This window comes from Penaeus vannamei, chromosome 8 (assembly GCF_042767895.1).
Source record: "Penaeus vannamei isolate JL-2024 chromosome 8, ASM4276789v1, whole genome shotgun sequence".
In the NCBI taxonomy this organism is placed as follows: domain Eukaryota; kingdom Metazoa; phylum Arthropoda; class Malacostraca; order Decapoda; family Penaeidae; genus Penaeus; species Penaeus vannamei.
Genome location: NC_091556.1, coordinates 2,979,633 through 2,987,132, shown reverse-complemented (window position 1 = coordinate 2,987,132; position 7,500 = coordinate 2,979,633). Strand labels below are relative to the sequence as shown.

The 7,500-nt window shown below is 48.4% G+C and overlaps 1 protein-coding gene across 1 annotated transcript in view; it reads right to left on the bottom strand.

Annotated features, from left to right (window-relative positions):
• Nucleotides 1–7,500, bottom strand: part of LOC138862453 (G-protein coupled receptor GRL101-like) — a 146,564-nt gene that overhangs the window by 94,632 nt on the left and 44,432 nt on the right. The window lies entirely within an intron of this gene.

Genomic DNA, 7,500 nt, shown 5'->3' with positions numbered 1-7,500 from the left:
GTGGAAGGGATGGTGGGGAGGTGGGAAGGAATGGGGGGGGGAGGGAGGGAGGGAGGAGGGAGAAGGGTGGTGGAAGGAATGGGGAGGGAAGGAAGGAGGGAGTGGTACGTTCCGCAGGGCCAGGTGTCTGAAAATAGGAGAAGAGTGGTGTGTGAGAGAGAGGGAGAGAAGGAGAGAGGGAGGGAGGGAGTGAGGGAGAAGGGTGGTGAAAGGGATGGTGGGAGGAGGGGTGGTGGGAGGGAATGGGGGGGGAGGGAGGGAGGGTGGAAGGGACGGAGGGAAGGGAGGGGAGAGGGAGGGATGGTGGGAGGAAGGAGGGAAAGAGTGGTACGTTCCCGCAGGGCCAGGTGTCTGAAAATAGAAGGAGAGTGGTGTGAGAGAGAGAGAGAGAGAGAGAGAGAGAGAGAGAGAGAGAGAGAGAAGGAGAGAGGGAGGGAGTGAGGGAGAAGGGTGGTGAAAGGGATGGTGGGAGGAGGGGTGGTGGAGATGGGAAGGAATGGGGGGGGATGGGGGAGGTGGAAGGAAGGAAGGAGGGAGTGGTACGTTCCGCAGGGCCAGGTGTCTGAAAGTAGAAGAAGAGTGGTGTGTGAGAGAGAGAGTGGGAGAGGAGAGAAGGGGGTAGGGAGGGAAGGAGGAGTGGTGGGAAGGTGGGGTGGAAAGGAGGGGGAGGGCGTGAGGGAGGGAAGGAATGAAGGGGGAGGGGTGGAAGGGGGAATAAAGGAGGGAAGGAGGAAAGGAAGGGTGGAAGATGAGATGGGGATGGAAGGGAGTGGTACGTTCCGCAGGGCCAGGTGTCTGAAAGTAGAAGAAATGTGGTGTGAGAGAGAGAGAGAGAGAGAAGGAGAGAGGGAGGGAAGGAGGCAAGGGAGGGAGGGATGGAGGGAGGGAGGTGGGAAGGTGGAAGGTGGGAGGAAGGGTGGGAGGAAGGGAGAAGGAGGAAAAGAGTGGTACGTTCCGCAGGAGCCAGGTGTCTGAAAATAGAAGAGTGGTGTGGGAGAGAGAGTGGGAAGGGAAGGTGGAAGGTGGGAGAGGGAGGGAAGGAGGAAGGTGGGTGGAGGGGGTGGTGGGAGATGGGACGGTGGGAGGGGAAGGTGGAAGGGAGGGATGGAGGGAGGAGGGGTAGAGGGAGGGAGTGGTACGTTCCGCAGGGCCATGTGTCTGAAAATAAGCGAAAAGTGATGTGAGAGAGAGAGGGAGAGAGAAGGGGAGAGGGGGAGTGAGGGACGGGTGGAAAGGACGGAGGGAGGGAGGGAGTGAGGGAGGGATGGGGAGAGGGAGAGAGGGAGGGAGTGAGTGATAAGGGAAGGAGGGAGTGATAAGGGAAGGAGGGAGGGAGGGATGGAGGGAAGGAGGGATGGGGGGAGATGGGAAGGAATGGGGGAGGGAGGGAGGGAGGGGATGAGGGAGAAGGGAGGGATGAGGATGGAAGGGTGGAAGGAAGGTGGGAGAAGGGGAGGAGGGAAGGTCGGTTGAAAGGAGTGGGGAAAGTTAGCAGAAGGGAGGAAGAGGGGAGGGAGGGAAGGAAGGAGGAAAAGGGATGATAGGGAGGAAGAAAAGAGGGGAAGAATGGAAGGGGAGGGAGGGAGGGAAGAGGGAAGAAAGGAAGGAAGGAGGGAGGGAGGGAAGGTCGGGAGAAGGGAGGGATAAAGAGAGAGCGAGAGAGAGAATGAGAGAGAGAGAGAGAGAGAGAGAGAGAGAGAGAAAGAGAAAGAAAGAGACCGAGCGAGCGAGCGAGAGAGAAAGAGAAAGAAAGAAAGCGAGAGAGAGAAACAGAGAGAAAGAAGCAGACACAGACAGACGCGAGGAGAGATAAGGCGGAAGTATTATTGGGTGAAAAGGTGAAGGAAAATTATTCTGAAAGATTTGAATATGTCTGGGTATGACGGAGGGGGGGGGAGGTGAAGGCTGAAAGGGGTGGGGGGGGTTGGAAGAGGGGGGGGAGGGGGAGTTATGGTTGGGGACAGGTGCATGCGTGTGTATGACTCTGTGTGTGTGTGTGTGTATGTTTGCGTGTGAGTGTGTGCGTTTATGTGAGTGTGTGTGTATGTGCGTTCGTTTATTTGAGTGTGTATGTATGTGTGTGTGTTTATGTGTATACGTGCATGTATCTGTATGTGTGCATGTGTGTGTATGTACGTGTGTCTGTATGTGTTTATGTGTATGTACGTATGTCTGCATGTATGTGTGCGTGCGTGTGTGTGACGAGATGCATTATGCATTGCGTGTGGAATTGTCTCGGGATGGGGAGGGGGCTGTGGGGTGGAGGGGGGAGGGGGCTGTGAGGTGGAGGGGGGAGGGGGCTGTGGGGTGGAGGGGGGGGAGGGGAGGTGGATTCAAATCGCTCGCACACACGCGTACATAATGAGGTCAGATCCTCTTGTTCCGGCTGTGCGTTTCCTATGTGTGTGTGTGTGTGTGTCATTTCGCTTCATTCTTTTTCCTTTTTCTTATTGTGTTGTCATTTTCGTTTTTTTCTTTTGCTGCTTTTTTTTCTTGATTTGTTTCATGTTTGTTTGTTTTTTCTTCTTGTGTTGTGTCATGTGTCTTTTTTTTTCTTTGCTTGTGTCATGTTCTTTTTTCTTCTTTGGTTGTGTCATGTTGGCTTTCTTCTTCTTTTTCCCGAATTATGTCATGTTCGCTTCATTTATTTCTTAGTTTGTATCATATTTTTTTTCTTTCTTTTTTTTCTTTTTTCTTGACTTATTCTTTTCTTACTTTCTTTTTTGAGACTCTGTTTGGAGGTTTTTTTTTTGAACAAGTTTGTTCAACTTTTTTCTCTCTCTCGCTCTATGTGTTTCTATTTTTCTTCTACTTTCTGAAACTTTGTCTGCCGGTCTTTTTTTTTATCGATTTGTTAATATTCATACTTTATTTTTGTTGTTGTTGTTGTTGTTGTTTTTCTGTTTGTCAGATTCTTTTTTTTTTCTTTTCTGTTGGTCCGTTTAACTTTCTCTCTCTCTCTTTTCTTCTTTCTCTTTCTCTCTCTCTCTCTCTCTCTCTCTCTCTCGCTCTCTCTCTCTCTCTCTCTCTCTCTCTCTCTCTCTCTCTCTCTCTCTCTCTCTCTCTCTCTCTCTCTCTCTCTCTCTCTCTCTCTCTCTCTCTCTCCCTCCTTCCCCCCCCTCTCTCTCTCTCTGTCTCTCTCTCTCCTTCCCCTCCCTCCCTCCTTCCTTCCTTCCCTTCCTCCTCCTTCCCTCCTTCCTCCGCTCCCTCTCTCCCTTTCTCCTTCCTTCCACCCCTTCTCCCTCTCTCCATTTCTCCTTCCTTCCCTCCCTCCCTCCTTCCTTCCCTTCCTCCTCCTTCCTCCGCTCCCTCTCTCCCTCTCTCCGTCGTTCCCTCCCTCCCTTCCTTTCTCCATCCCCTCCTTTCCCCACAGCCTTTTCATCCTTCCCTTCCCTCCTTTCCTCCTCCCTACCTCCCTCTCCATCCTCCCCTCCCTACCTCTCCTTCCCCCATCCCCCTTCCCTCCCTCCATTCTCCCTCCCCTCCTACCCTCCTCCCAAACACGTAAACACATAAAACCTATAAATACCTATCCTTTTCACCCGTCTCCCTCTCCCCCTCCCTCCCTCCCCTCTCCCCTCCCCCACCCCGACCACGTCCCCCTCCCCCTCCCCACCCGACCACGTCCACCCTCTCCCTCCCCCTCCCCCTCCCCTTCTCCCCTCCCTCCCTCCCCCTCTCCCTCCCCCTCCCCCCTCCCTCCCTCCCTCCCCCTTCCCCCTCCCTCCCCCTTCCCCCTCCCTCCCCCCCCGACCACGTCCACCCAACGAGCAGGCGGATGTTGGTATGTAAAACGCCTTGCACACGGTTAACACGGGGTCGCATTTTGATAATGGCGTGGCCCTTGTTGCTAGCTAAGAGAGGGAGGGAGAGAGGGAGAGAGGGAGAGGAAGGGAGGAATGGAGGAGGAGAAGGAAGGGAGGAAGGAAGGGGGAGGGAAGGAGGGAGGGGAGGAGGGAGGAGGGAAGGACGAGGAGAGGGAGAGAAGGAGGGTGAGAGGGCGAGGAGAGAGAGGAGGGAGGAGGGAGAGAGAGAGGAGAGAGGAGGGAGAGAGAGAGAGAGAGAGAGAGAGAGAGAGAGAGAGAGAGAGAGAGAGAGAGAGAGAGAGAGAGAGAGAAATAAAGAGAGAGAGAAGAAGAAATAAAGAGACAAAGAGAGAGAGAGAGAAGAAAAAAAATAAAGAGAGAAAGAGAGAGAGAAGAAACAAAAGAAAAAAATAAAGAGAGAAAGAGAGAGAGAAGAAAAAAATAAAGAGAGAAAGAGAGAGAAAGAGAAGAAAAAAAGATAAAGAGAGAGAAAGGGAGAGAGAGAATTCTCTGGCTGAACTCGACGGGAATTGTGTTGTGTTCCTGCGTCTGTAGATTCGTGTTTTTTCGGTCTCTTTTTATTTATTTTTATTTTTATTTTTTATTTTAATTATTTTTTTTCTATTTTTTTTTTCTCTTTTTCTTTCTTTCTCTCTCTCTCTCTCTCTCTCTCTCTCTCTCTCTCTCTCTCTCTCTCTCTCTCTCTCTCTCTCTCTCTCTCTCTCTCTCCCTCCCTCCCTCCCTCTTCCTCCTCCTCCTTCCCTCCCCTCTCCCTCTACCTCTCCTCTCCCTCCCCTCCCCTCCCTCCCTTCCCTCCCTCCCTCCCTCCCCTTCCCTCCCCTCTCCCTCTCCGTCCCCTTCCCTCCCTCCCTCCCTCCCTCCCCTCCTTCTCCCTCCCTCCCCTCCCCTCCCTCACCCTCCGCTTAAAACCCATTTCTCTCAACAATTTCGAATTTATTTGTCGAAAACCGCCCTCGACCTCGACCTCACCAGAATTTATTTGTCGAAAACCGCCCTCGACCTCGACCTCACCAGAATTTATTTGTCGAAAACCGCCCTCGACCTCACCAGGCATTCCTCCTCCGAGCAGCAGGAATGGGTTGCAGAGGAGAGCAGGTGTATCCTCTCCTCTGGGTATGCAATATGCATCACGGTGTCTGTCTGTGTGTGTTGGGGGGGGAAGGGTATGTGGGGGGGGGCGGGGAGAGGAAGGTATGTGTGTGTGGGGGGGGGTATGTGTGTGGGGGTATGTGTAGGGGGAGAGGGGTATGTGGGTGTGTGGGGAAGGGGAGGTATGTGTGTGTGGGTGGGGGTGGGTATGTGTGTGTGTGGGGGGGGTGAGGGTATGTGTGTGTGGGGGGGTATGTGTGCGTGTGAGGGAGGGTATGTGTGTGTGGGGGAGGGTATGTGTGGGGGGGGGAGGGTATGTGTGTGTTGGGGGGGGAGGGGAGGTGCGTGTGGGGGGAGGGGAGTATGTGTGTGTGGGGGGTTATGTGTGTGTGGGTATGGGTGTGGGTGTGGGGGGGTATGTGTGTGTGTGGGGGGGGTGAGTGTGTAGGTGTGGGTGTGTGTGTGGGGGGGGGGAGATGTGTGTGTGGGGGGGGAGGGGGATGTGTGTGGGGGGGTGCGTGTGTGTGTGGGGGGGGTTATGTGTGTGTGGGGAGGGGGGATGGGGGGTATGTGTGTGTGGGGGGGGGATGGGGGGTATGTGTGTGTGTGTGGGGGGAAGGTATGTGTGTGTATGAGGGGGTATGTGTGTGTGGGGGGGTATGTGGGTGTGTGGGGGGGTATGTGTGTGTGTGTGTGTTTGTTGACTGTGTGCGTGTGGGAGTGTTTTGACAACGGTTGTGTGTGTGTGTGTGTGTGTCTTTGTTGACTATGTATGTGCGTGTGTGAGTGTTTTGACTACGTGTATGTGTTTGCGCGTGTGTGTGTGCATGTATTATCACATCTGCACATGTCTGTGTCTACGTATAAAAACCTGCCATGTATACTTTTCTCTCAAAGTTAATCTTAATAAAAACAAAACAAAAAAGTCAAAATTAAGCGGATTATGTTTCATGCTTTAATATCTTATAATATGTGTTTATGGAATGATGTCACCATGTGCGTTTTTATGTGTGTGCGTGTACGTTTTTCCTCCTTTCGTGTCGCCTTTTCGTACTCTTTATTTCTTTCGGCATTTCCTTCCTCCGCTTTCTCTCTCTCTCTCTCTTTGTCTTTCTCTCTCTCTCTCTCTCTCTCTCTCTCTCTCTCTCTCTCTCTCTCTGTCTTCCTCTCTCTCTCTCTCTCTCTCTCTCTCTCTCTCTCTCTCTCTCTCTCTCTCTCTCTCTCTCTCTCTCTCTCTCTCTCTCTCTCTCTCTCTCTCTCTCTGTCTTCCTCTCTCTCTGCCTTCCTCTCCCTCTCTCTGTCTTCCTCTCTCTGTCTGTCTGTCTCTCTGTCTCTCTCTCTCTCTCTCTCTCTCTGTTTCTCTCTCTCTCTCTCTCTCTCTCTCTCTCTCTCTCTCTCTCTCTCTCTCTCTCTCTCTCTCCCTTTTCTCGCCTTCTCTCTTTCCTTTCATACATATTTATCGTTTCTTCTTATCTTCGTTTTTCTCTTTTATCTTCTCCGTCTTCATTCTTTCTTATCCTTTACTTCTTGTATTCTCTTTTGTTTCTTCTATGTCTCTTCCTGTTCGTCTTTTTCTACCCGTTTAAGTATTGTTTTCCTTTTCTTCCTGTCTCCTTTTTATTTTTTATTTTTTTTATCAATTTTTATAGCTTTTTCTATCTTTTTTTTATCTGTCTCTTCCTCATCTTCCTGCTTCTAATTGTTTGATCTTCTTTTTTATATGCTTCTTCTTCTTCTTCTTTCTTTTCTTTGTTTATTATTTCCTCTTCTTTCTTTATTTATTTTCTCTTGCTTTTGTTTTTCTTCTTCATGCTATTCTTGTCATTGTCATTATTATTTTTGTTATAATCATCATTATAATCATTATCATTTGTTTTATCAATGTCAGTATTAGTATTTTTATCATCATCATCAAATTATTAGTATAATTATCATCATTATTATTATTGTTCCTACTATTACAATCAATATCGCTATTACTATTATTATTATTACTATCATTATGTTCATCATTGTTGGTATTATTACTACTATTCTCTATCATAATTATCACTTTCATTTTTATCATTGTTATCATTAGTATCATTAGTGTTATTACTGTTATCATTATCATTGTCCATTATCAATATCATTATCCTGATCATTATTAGCATTATTAGCATCATTATTATCATTGATTTTATTATCATTATTATTATTGCAATTATTATTATCATTATTATTATTGCTAGTATTATTATTGTTAGCATTATTGCTATTGTTATTATTAGTAGTAGTAGTAGCATTATTATTATTATTATTATTGTTAGCATTATTATTATTATTATTATTATTGTTAGCATTATTATCATTATTATCATTATCGATATTGTTGTTATCGCTAATATCATTATCATTACCATAATCATTATCAACATCATCACTATCATCATCACTATCAATTTTACCTTCACTACTATTACTACAATTACCATCATATTCTTCCTCTTCTTTTCTTTCATCTTCTTCCCCTATTTCTCCTCTTTCATCGTCTTTTACTTGATCCTTTTCTTTTTCTTTTCTTCTTACTTGCTTCTATCATTTC